Below are 11610 nucleotides of genomic sequence, written 5' to 3'. Positions count from 1 at the left end.
TTTTTTTTAAGATTGATTTATTTGGAATTTGCAATGTTCCGGCTGCAGGCTCCTGAGTTCTGAGATTAAAGGCACGGGTTACCAAGCCTAGCTTGTTATCCTTTCTAATGAGCATTTCACATGCTTTAAACTGCTAATGCTCAAAATTCATATCAGTGAATTAAAGGAAATAAATTTAGATAAATGAAATGTGGGCCGAAGGGGCTGGTGGTGTAGCCCAATGGTAGAGGCGCTCCCTTACCTCACTCTGTTTTCTGAGGTCATCCTGTGTCATGTGGCTGCAGCCTCAAACTCGCAGAGTAGCTGAGAATGGCCTTGAACTCCTGACTTATCCCAGGTCCCAGGTTACAAGTGGGAGCTACCACACTTCCACACTTGGAGAAGACCCTCATTCTAAAAATAAAATAGTCTGGGGAGATGGCTCAGTGAACGTGACATTATCTCACTAATTGTGTGTGTGCGCAGATGATACACATTCAACTCCCAAATGACACTGTTAAAAACAAGCATACAGTACGGAAGTGCTCAAGGACATGTCCCCAAACATATCAGTTCTGTAGGTTATTTTGAGATGCACCCGGTGCAGAAAGGGGGACTTGCCCTGTCCCCTCCTTGACAGTGAAGCCTTCCTGGAGATTATGTCCTCTATGCCAGGAAGGAAGAAATCCCTTATCAGAGGCCACTGCAAATCCATGCTGGGAAGCGAACAGAATTTCTACAATAACTCATCCGCGCCACCCCATCTCTCCCCATAGTGCTCAGTGACTTCTGTACACGTCACCATTTCCTGGCTTGAATCCCTTTGTCTTGTCATTTCTTCAGTATTTAGAGTTACTCTAAAAGATATGGCTGCTTTCTGTCCTGCTCACTTAGTTGTCTGTTCATTCCCCTTTGTAGACCTAATGGACATGCAAAATGGATAGAATCCATACGCTGTCCTTCCATTCCTCATCATTTTACTTCTTGAGCACAGTCAAGATCTCAAGCACGAGAGGGGTATTATTTTTTCCTCTCCCTCAACACTCTCCATAGAATTGGGCCATATCTCTTGTGTGTGCTTGAACTTTCCAACTGAACCTTGCTGCTTAGATAATCATCAGTCAGTCACTATGAATGACATGAAGGCCAGATTACACTGAGAACTACATTGAGTTTGACTTTAAGACTTTAAATGAGATATTCTGTTTATTTTCCTTGTATGGTGCTAGGTATCGAACTCAGGGTCCTGCACATGGTAGAGGAGTTCTGCTACCACTGAGATTCCCAGCCCCAGAGAAGTAGCTCTTTAAGAAAAAAAAAAGTTATGTTTTTGTTTTAATTTGTGTGTATGCCATGAATGAAGATGCTCCCAGAAGCCAGAGCATCAGTTACCCTGGTGCTGGAGTTACAGGCAGATGTGAGCATCCAGATGTTTGTGCTGGGAGCCAAACTCAGATCCTGAGCAAAAGAAGCAGTTCTTGGGTCCCTATTTTTTTTTTTTTTTTCCGAGACAGGGTTTCTCTGTATAGCCCTGGCTGTCCTGGAACTCACTCTGTAGACCAGGCTGGCCTCGAACTCAGAAATCCGCCTGCCTCTGCCTCCCAAGTGCTGGGATTAAAGGCATGTGCCACCACTGCCCGGCTAGTTCTTGGATCTTAACTACTGGGCCACCTCTCCAGTCCAAAAACATCCTAGTTCTTATGAAACACCTTTGTGATTTCATTATCTTATTCTGGTAACCACAGTGGCCTTATGCTAGTAAGGGTTGGCAGAAAGGATCAAGATTGGCTATATAACTCATATTTCAAATCAGGTTTTATTTCCTAGTGACATGATAAATTACAAGAATTAGTTTGCAGCCAGGCAGTGGTGGCTTGTGCCTTTAATCCCAGCACTTGGGAGGCAGAGACTGGCAGATTTCTGAGTTCAAGGCCAGCCTATTCTACAGAGTGAGTTCCAGGATAGCCTATTCTACAGAGTGAGTTCCAGGACAGACAGGGCTATGCAGATAAACCCTGTCTTGAAAAAAACAAAACAAAAAACAAAACAAAAAAATTAGTTTGCAGCTCTACATATTAAAAAAAAAATCGTGCTAAATGATTCCATACAATTTGAACTCAGGGTATGCACATATACTTTGTGTCAAAGTGCTTACTAATATGGGAGGTTTATCAGTCATGTTTTTTGCACTTACAGAGTCATCATATTAGAATTATTCATACACAAATGCAGCGGATACTGCAGAGACTCCTAAACTGGGGAAAGTGCTGAGCAAAGGTAACTGACAAATACTGGGCTCCAGATAAGACGCGTATACACCACTCTCTCTGCCCCACTAAGGTCCTCGGAACACTGCACAAGAGGCAGAGAGTGTAGGAGGTGGGGAGGAAGGAGTGGAACGCAGGGAAGTCTGTCTGCTTGCATGGCACTCGTGAAATCACAGTGAAGCCACTTTAATTGAATTCTGGATAGAGCCACCAGCACGATATACGACTTCGAATTTTCCTACAAGTTCATTACTTGGTCCCTTGAGTCGTCTTCAGCTCAGATTTGATCATTTGGTCTCAGAAAGTGCTCATCAGGGAAATCTTTGTCTGCTTCAGACTTCCCATCCCAAAGAGGATATTTGCACTGAAGTCGTGACTTCACCTTCCTGTCCTGCGTGGTGGATATCCGGATGCTCATGTCGGATATCCGGTGCTCCCCAACAACAGGCAGTCTTGGGTACCGCAGCTGCTGTTCCTTTCAGCAGTATCCCTATTAATTGCCTGTGGAGCTAAAGTCTTTTGGATACTATCAATATGTTTTCTGTAATCCTCTATTTTTAATTGATATGTCATAGATGTCTAAACTCTCTCATTATTTTATTGATTTAGTATGTGGTTAGTAGTTTTATAAATATCATCTAATTTTATATACTCATTGTTTTGGGTACCTGAATCTCTAAAACTGTATAACCCTACATACTTTTATCTAGTCAAATAATATCACACATTGTATAGTAATTACTCTTTACCTTTTTCTATTTTATTTATTTGTTTATTTGTGTATTTTTGAGACAGGGGTTGATCTTGAACTCACATAGATCATCCTGTCCTGTCTACTGAGTTCTGGCATTCTAAGCACAAGCCACTATACCTGTATGGGTATTTTGATTGCATGTATGTATTTTACCACATACATGCCTGGTACCTGCAGAGGCCAGAGGAAGGTGTTAAGACTCCCTGGAACTGGAGTTGTGACAGGTATGGGCAGCCATGTTTGTTCTGGGAACCAAACCTAGGTTTTAAATTGAGCAATCTCTCCAGCCCCTCTCCCACAAGATCCTTCCCCCTTTTTTTCTTTTGTGAGATGGGGGTCTCGTATAGTACAGTCTAGACTTCAAGGAATCAAGGAATATTTAACTCAGTCTGCCTGCTTTCAACTCCCACATGCTAACGTTGCATGCAACTCTACCAGAACAGACACATAGATACATGGATACTCTTAGAGATTACTATAAAATCTTAGCACAGGTAAATCATGCAGGATTTTTTGCACAAAAATAACATATCTTGGTTGACACACTTTAACTGGTAAGAATACTGAGCAAGAAACAGAACTACAAAAGCCCAAATCAGGGTTAGTACATTTAGGGACTTTCCTGGATCCTGGAACAATGGACCAGGTCTTTGATGGATTAGGTCTTTGTTCCCATTCTGACAGGTGTTGGGGCCTATCTGCTGGGTTGAAAAGTCAGAATGGTGCCTCTATGGTGTCATTTGTGCTAAGGTCTGGGAGCCTATTACACTAGGATTATAGGCCAGTGTCATCATAGACCAATAGTTTGCCTTCTTAATTTTTGCTTATTTTTTGTGGTGTTAGGGATTGAACTAGCCATGTGCCCTATCATTAAGACATTTCTTCTCTTCTCTTCTCTTCTCTTCTCTTCTCTTCTCTTCTCTTCTCTTCTCTTCTCTTCTCTTCCTTCCTTCCTTCCTTCTTTTCTTTCTTTCTTTCTTTCTTTCTTTCTTTCTTTCTTTCTTTCTTTCTTTTGTTCTTTCTTTCTTTCTTCTTTTGTTTTTTTGGGACAGGGTTTCTCTGTGTAGCGCTGGCTGTTCTGGAACTCACTCTGTAGACCAGGCTGGTCTTGAACTCAGAAATCTGCCTGCATCTGCCTCCCAAGTGCTGGGATTAAAGGTTTGCGCCACCACTGCCCTGCTAAGACATTTCTTTAGTCCTCCCTCTCTCCCTCCTTCCCTCCCACTGTTCTTCTTTCTCTTCCTTCCTCCCTTCCTTCCTTCCTCTTTCATGCACTATGAGGTCCTTGTTGACCTAGAATCCATGGCCTCAAGTTTCCCCCTGCCTTAACTTCCTCAACACCCAGGAGTATAGGCACATACTGCCATGCATCGCTTCCATATAATTTTGTTTTTGAACTTAAAAATAAATTGAACTCATCAACTAAAAATGTGCTCCAATCACAGTTTCAATTCTCTGCATTTTCATGGCTTTAAAAGCAAAATTTATCCCCCAGGCTTGTAAGTGACAAGAATAGTTCTGAAATTGTATTGAATACAAGTGACTGATTAATGAATTAAACATCACCCAGTGGATTGGTACATCTAGAAACCTGATGAGATCTGCACAGGGTTCTTTTTGTCTTCTCTTTTCTCTCCTCCCCTCCTCTTCTTCCCTCACTCCCTCACCCCTCAGCACTGATTGAACCCAGAGTCCCACACATGCTAGGTTAGTTCTTTTCCACTGAGTTAGAGCCCTAGCCTTCCTTTTCCTTTTCTCTTCCATCATTGTCTCAGGAAGTTACACTGGCTGGCCTTGAACTTTATGGCTTAGAGAGGCCTTGAATTGGGGATCGTTATGCCATGGCCTTCCAAGGCTTACAAGCCCTGTGCCACCAGGCCTACTCTTAGCACTGATTTCTCTTTCCTTCTTTCTTTCTCTCTTCCTTTCTTCCTTCCTTTCTTTCTTTCCTTCTTTCTTTCTCTTCTTTCTTTCTTTCCTTCTCTCTCTCTCTTTCTCTCTCTTTCTTTCTTTCTCCTACTTTTTTTGGAGACAGGATTTTTCTGCATAAAAGTCCTATCTGTACCGAAACTTGTTTTGTAGGCCAGGCTAGCCTCAAACTCACAGAGATAGGACTACTTCTGCCTCTCAAATGTTGGGATTAAATGAGTGTGCCACCATCACCTGTTGTTTCTTAAAACAATAGAATAGTAAATTAAGTTATGAAATGTCAAAGGGAAAATTTATTTTAGTTCACTGAACTGGCAACACTTCATTACACATACAGAAGAGGTGTTCAGAGAAGTCCCAGTGAGGACGACAGTCTCACAGTCAAAGCTGAATCAAACCCGGCAAAATTCAGGCAAATTGCTCCAAAGTTACTTTCCTTATCCAGCAGGAATGGAGCAATGGGAAAATAACTGATTGGTTAGTGTCAAGGGATTTCAAAGGCTTACATTTGTCAGTTTGGTTTTGAAACAAGGTCTCACTGGAATTTGCTATGTAGACCAGGCATGCATCAAACTCACAGAGAACTACCTGACTGTGACTCTAGAGTGCTAGGACTAATGTCATGTGCTGTCAAGAGCAGATTGGTAAATCATTATGCAAGAATTAGGGCACGGGACAATTCATTAGCATTCTACCTTTGATCCGCCTCCAGGTGAAATCCAGACCATAAGTTATCTTTCTCTTTTGATTTCCTCAAAGGCTGGGCAACAACTTAGTTCCTCTTTGGACGTGGAACTTTGGTATGGGTGACTGAATTTGGATCCTGAGCTTGATCTGTTAGAAATGAGTGGATCATTAGTCTAAAACAACAACATGCAATAATATTATTTAATCATTTTATATCCCTAGACATTCAACCCATTTATATTAATTTGTTTGCAAACTGTTCAGGAAGAAGGCTATGCTGGTATTTCCCTGTAGTCTCAGGGCTCAGGTGCAGGCTGAAGCAGGACCCTTGAGAGTCTCAGGCCAGCCTTTGCTGAGAAGGCTTTGCTAGAAAACCAAAACAAACCAAACCAAAGGCCAGGAGATGATATCCCAGCACTAGGGATGCAGAGGCGAGCCTGGTCTTCAGATGGCATTCCAGGACAGCCAGGGCTATACAGAGAAACTCTGTCTCAAACAAACAAACAACAAACTAAAAAGCTTTCAGGGGTTCCATTTCTCCTTAGAGCAAGCACTTATTCATTTGTGCATGTAAATTTTATCCCTCTCCTAATGGAAGTTTCTGAAGTTAATGAATGCCTGTCAGGGGCTTGGAGATTTATCACTCTAGTAGAACACTTCCTTGGCATGTGCTAGGTCTGAGTTAGAAGCCAGCACTTCCAGAATAGACAGAGAAAAAATGGAGAGGTCAGATGTATTCCAAGGAAAGGCTTTTAGCTATGGTGTCATGCTTTATGAATGCTTTGATCTTATAGTCCTGCCTAGAACTTTGTTCTGATTATCCAGCAGGGGCGAAAAGGCAAAGAAGACCCTCTCAATATCTAGCAGACAATTCCCATTTCATCTCTACCGCTTTCTATAGCGCTGGTGAAGTAGCTTAGCTGGTGAGGTTACTTCTGCAGCCCTACGATGCCAGCCTAGGAAACTGAGTTCATAATCCTCAGTGATATGTTAGAATGGCGGCTCGAGTCAGGACATACCACACACCAGACCCAAACAGTTCCACATGTAAGAGGTTTAATTGAGAGGGAGAGAGGGGGCAGTAGCGGAGAAAGAGGAGGGAGAGAGAGGGAGCAAGGGAGGAATGTTGTGTGTATGTGTGTGTGTGTGTGTGTGTGTATGTACATACATATATATATATGTGTGTGTGTGTATATATATATATATATATATATATATATATATATATATATATATATATATATGGGTTCTTATGTAGTGGGAAGTGAGCCCAATGGATTCTGGGAATAAGGCAGCTGTTGCCCTGGCAACAGGTCTGTGAGGCCCGCCCATGTGACATCACGGGCTTTAGAGGCCCTGATACTAACACTTAGGACCTACATAATGTGGAAAGAAGAACAGACTCCACAAAATTATCCTCTGACTTTCTCACCGGTACCACAGCATGAGTGCCCTCCACCCCCTAAAACATAAGCAACAATGATAGGCTAGAGAGATGGCTGGACTCAGGGGTTAAGAGTGATAGCTGTTCTTCCCAAGGACCTGAGTTTCATTCTCAGCACACTCAAAGGGCTGCTCAGACACCTGGAACCAACACCCTTTACATTTCCAACAATTTCTTTTTAAATTAAAAGGATTCCAATGAAAAGATATCAACAGGGGCTGGCGAGGTGGCCTAGTGGGTAAGAGCACTGACTGCTCTCCAGAGGTCCTGAGTTCAATTCCCAGCAACCACATGGTGGCTCACAACCACCCATAATGAGATCTGACACCCTCTCTGGTGCATCTGAAGCCAGCTACAATGTACTTATGTATAATAATAAATAAATCTTTGGACCACAGTGAGCAGAGGCCCTAAAATCCAATTCCCAACAACCACATGAAGGTTCACAACCATCTCTACAGCTACAGTGTACTCACATACATAAAAATAAATAAATCTTTTTTGTTGTTGTTTTGTTTTGTTTTTCAAGACAGGGTTTCTCTGTATAGCCCTGGCTGTCCTGGAACTCACTCTGTAGACCAGGCTGGCCTCAAACTCAGAAATCTGCCTGCCTCTGTTTCCTAAGTGCTGGGATTAAAGGAGTGAGCCACCACTGCCTGGCAAATAATTTTTTTTTTTAAAGATTTACTTTATTTATATGAGTACATTGTAACTGTCAGACACACCAGAAAAGGGCATCAGATCCCATTACAGATGGTTGTGAACCATCATATGGTTGGTTGCTGGGAATTGAACTCAGGACCTCTGAAAGAGTAGTCAGTGCTTTTAACTGCTGAGCCATCTCTCCAGCCCCATGGCAAATAAACCTTTAGAAAAAAAAGATATCAACAATCTTTTAATCTCTCCCATCTAGTAAAACAATTGTTTATACCAAGGGTGATGGCCTCCTGCAGCTGGACCCTTCCCCTTTTCTCTCTCTCTCTCTTTTTATTATTATTATTATTTAAGACCTTATTAACAGGTGCTTGCAGTTTGTTGACTTTTTTTGAAAAAATCAAGTTGTAAACTTTATTACAAATTTATTACAAATTAAAAATGAAGTTCTTAAAAATCTCAATTTGACCAGATATGAAACAATTTAAAAAACGTTAAGAAACAATTTAAAAAACGTTAAAGGTATATTGAGAAAAGCCAGGCCTTTTTTTTTTTTCTTAAAAAACACATTTGTCATTACCCAAAAGAGACATCTTTAGGTAAAAATAATAAAAACCCCATGCTTCGTAGATAACGCAGACAGTTCTAATATTATCTGGTCAACAGGCAAAAAGCAAGCACTTACGGGCTTCAGCTCCAATCTTCATTTATTTCTTATTGCTGGAATTTCATATTCCCATTTCTTCTTATTCAATGACCAAACCGGATGATTCTTTTGAAACTAGCCAGTCTTAGAAGGTTGTGGATTCAGACCCCAGCCAATGGGGAAACAACATCACCACCTGCCTTGAAATAAAACAAACAAACAACAACAACAACAACAATAACAACAACAAAACCAAGTGAAGCTGTGTTTGTTGGAACAAGCCCTTAACCACAGGACTGAGGAGGGATGGGCTATCTCTGCGTTTAGAGCAGCTACATAGTGAGTTCCAGGCCAGACTAGCTACTTAGTAAGACATTGTTTAAAAACAAAACAAAACAAAACCCCAAAACAGAACAAAATCAAGTGAAATTCCTACCTCTATGTTTGTGTGTGTGTGTGTGTATGTGTGTGATTCTTTGTGTGATACCAAGAATATTTGTTTACAACACCTAGAAATTAAGTATTATTAATTATTTATTCTTAATTATAATTAATTCTTAAGTATAATTAATTATTCTTTTGTTTGTTTTGTTTTTCAAGACAGGGTTTCTCTGTATAGCCCTGGCTGTCCTGGAACTCACCCTGTAGACCAGGCTGGCCTCGAACTCAGAAATCTGCCTGCCTCTGTTTCCTAAGTGCTGGGACTAAAGGCATGCACCACCACTGCCTGGTAATTATTCTTTACCCCAGTGTGGTAGCACACCCATACCCTAATCCCAGTACTCAGGAGGCAGAGCCAGACAGATTTCTGAGTTCAAGGCCTGCCTGGTCTATGCAAAGTAAGTTCCAGACAGCCAAGGCTACATAGAGAAACCCTGTCTCTAACAAACAAATGAAGTATAATTCCTTAGCAGAACATTTAGGTCTCCTTATAGTGAGATTTCACCTTACTCCTCTCTCCGGTGAACTTGGGCTGTTTTAAAGCCCCTCTACCATTCTGTAGTTCACAACAATTTAAAGATTTTCAATAAAAAATATTTAAACAATATTTAATCTGTTTGTGTAGGCTAGAGGTCAGAGAACAAGCCTGTAGACGTCAGTTCTCTTCTCCCTGAGATTGGACTCAGGTTCTCAAGTTTGGTGGCAGGTCCTTGCTGCTCTGAACCCTCTTATCAGCCATCAGAGTGTGCATTTATGGAGTTAAATTCCTTCTAAATGGAATACACAGACATTTCCAATTTCCATTTAAATTTCACCAGATTTCTGGAAGTGTTTTTCCTTCCCTTCTAGCAGAGGCTACAGAGCACAGAGTTTTTACAATGTATACAAGACCTTATGACAAGAGTCGCCTTTGTTTAAAGGCTCTAATGGAGGTGGAAGACACAGGATCAGGAGAGTAACAACAAGTGTTTGTTCCTGGTAGAGAATGAGTAGGATTTGTAACAGAAATTCAGACAGAATTTAGGAGAACTGTATTTGAGACACAGAAAAAGAATGTACAAGTATGATGTTAAATAAAAGTTACAGAAGACCTTTATTTCAGACAAGGCCCTTCCTTCACTAGGCTTAAAACAAAAACAAACAAAAAAGGACTAAGCAAAAACAGACACTGCTAAAGGTCTGTGCCACAAAACTCGACCCATCTCTGTCCCCGCTTCTGTAAGGAAAGTAACTTTGAAATGGTCACTTTCCCCACTTTTGATTTTTTGAAAATACTTTAGCCCCTCCTGCCTCTACTTCCCAAGTGCTGGGATTACAGGCAGGCAAAACCATACCCAGTTTGTAGGCATGGATATATAAAAGTTTGAGATCAACCTGGTTTATATGGCTAAATTCCAGGGCATCCAGGTTATGTAGTTAGACCCTAGGGGTGGGAAGTGGGGGAACATATAAAAATTATGTGTGATGTCCATCCTGTAACCCTACAATTTGGTGGTCTGGGGTTTCAAGACAAACAAAATACTCAGTTGTAGCAAACACCTGTTAGCTCAGTACTTGGAAATCAGACCCAGTAAAACCTAGCTTGGTCTACACAGCAAGTTCCTGGCTAGCACAATATATCTTATTATAGATTATTCTTGGCAAATACTAAAGTTTTTTTTTTTTCTTTTTTTGGTTTTTTTTTTTTGAGACAGGGTTTCTCCGTATAGCCCTGGCTGTCCTGGAACTCACTCTGTAGACCAGGCTGGCCTCAAACTCAGAAATTCACCTGCCTCTGCCTCCCAAGTGCTGGGACTAAAGGCGTGTGCCACCACTGCCCGGCTAATGCTAAAGTTTATAATAATGGTCTATATTATTCAGAAATAACAACTAATCACACTATTCTTTGTATGTTCTCCTGGGATTAAACTCAGAGCTTCCTGCTAGCTGCATAAGTAAGTAGTGACATCCATAGCAAACCATGGTTACTTTGTACACCATTCTTCAGGCCCAGTATTCCTTTTCTTATAGTTGTCTCATTTACTAGGCTGTAAGTGCTTTTACTTATTTTGATACAGTATCTTGTTACGTAGCCCCAGCTGGCCTCAAACTCCAAATCTTTGCATGACAGCCTCCAAGCGCTGGGATTAGTCTGTACCCCCTCAACCTTTCCAACCTCAGCAATTCCAGGGCCAGGAAATCGAGGCAATCCTCTTTATGACTGCAGTAAGTGGAGTGGAAGGAGCTGGGGAGCAATCTTTCTTGGGAAATGAAAATATTTCTAATGACTTACCAGCATGGAACATTTTCCAGCCTCTTTCTTGGAAGTAGTTCAGTCTTTAATTATAGACGTTCGTTTGCCTTGCCTGAAATAACTTCCTGGAATTAAAACTTTAAAATCTTTTAATAAATTCGGTTCCATCTAGAAGTTAAAGTCAAGTTGGTGACTTGTAAGACAGTGATGTTAAGATTCTAGTTCAGCCTATCAGATTTGAAGTTCAAACCTGGCATAGTGCCACAGTAACCCGAGTCTTGGGAGGCTGCGCCAGAAGGATCAACGGTTCAGGGCTAGCCTTAACTACACAACAATGTTGAGGGCAATCTCAGCTAAATGATATACCCTGGTTCAAAAACAAACAAAAAACAAAACCCGGGAACGCACAAAAAGAAAACGATAGCCAGGCAGTGGTGGTGCACCCCTTTAATCCCAGCACTTGGGAGGCAGAGGCAGGCAGATTTCTGAGTTCAAGGACAGCCTGGTCTACAGAGTGAGTTCCATGAGTGCCAAGGCTACACAGAGAAAGTCCCGTCTCGAAGGAAAAAAAACAAA

The 11610-nt window shown here is 41.4% G+C and overlaps 1 protein-coding gene across 2 annotated transcripts in view; it reads right to left on the bottom strand.

Annotated features, from left to right (window-relative positions):
• Positions 1-11551, bottom strand: part of Syne2 (spectrin repeat containing nuclear envelope protein 2) — a 396202-nt gene extending 384651 nt beyond the window's left edge. The window contains exons 1-3 of one of the 2 annotated variants that reach the window (XM_031355750.1): positions 11074-11551; positions 8400-8560; positions 5625-5763 (exon numbers count right to left, since the gene is read on the bottom strand). The gene's annotated coding sequence lies outside the window, so the exon portion shown is untranslated. The remainder of the gene's footprint in view (positions 1-5624; positions 5764-8399; positions 8561-11073) is intronic. The other variant, XM_031355751.1, reaches the window with a different exon arrangement.
• Between the last annotated feature and the right edge of the window lie 59 nt (positions 11552-11610).

The sequence above is a fragment of the Mastomys coucha genome, unplaced genomic scaffold (assembly GCF_008632895.1).
Source record: "Mastomys coucha isolate ucsf_1 unplaced genomic scaffold, UCSF_Mcou_1 pScaffold6, whole genome shotgun sequence".
Classification (NCBI taxonomy): domain Eukaryota; kingdom Metazoa; phylum Chordata; class Mammalia; order Rodentia; family Muridae; genus Mastomys; species Mastomys coucha.
This window is presented reverse-complemented; position numbering and strand designations above follow the sequence as displayed.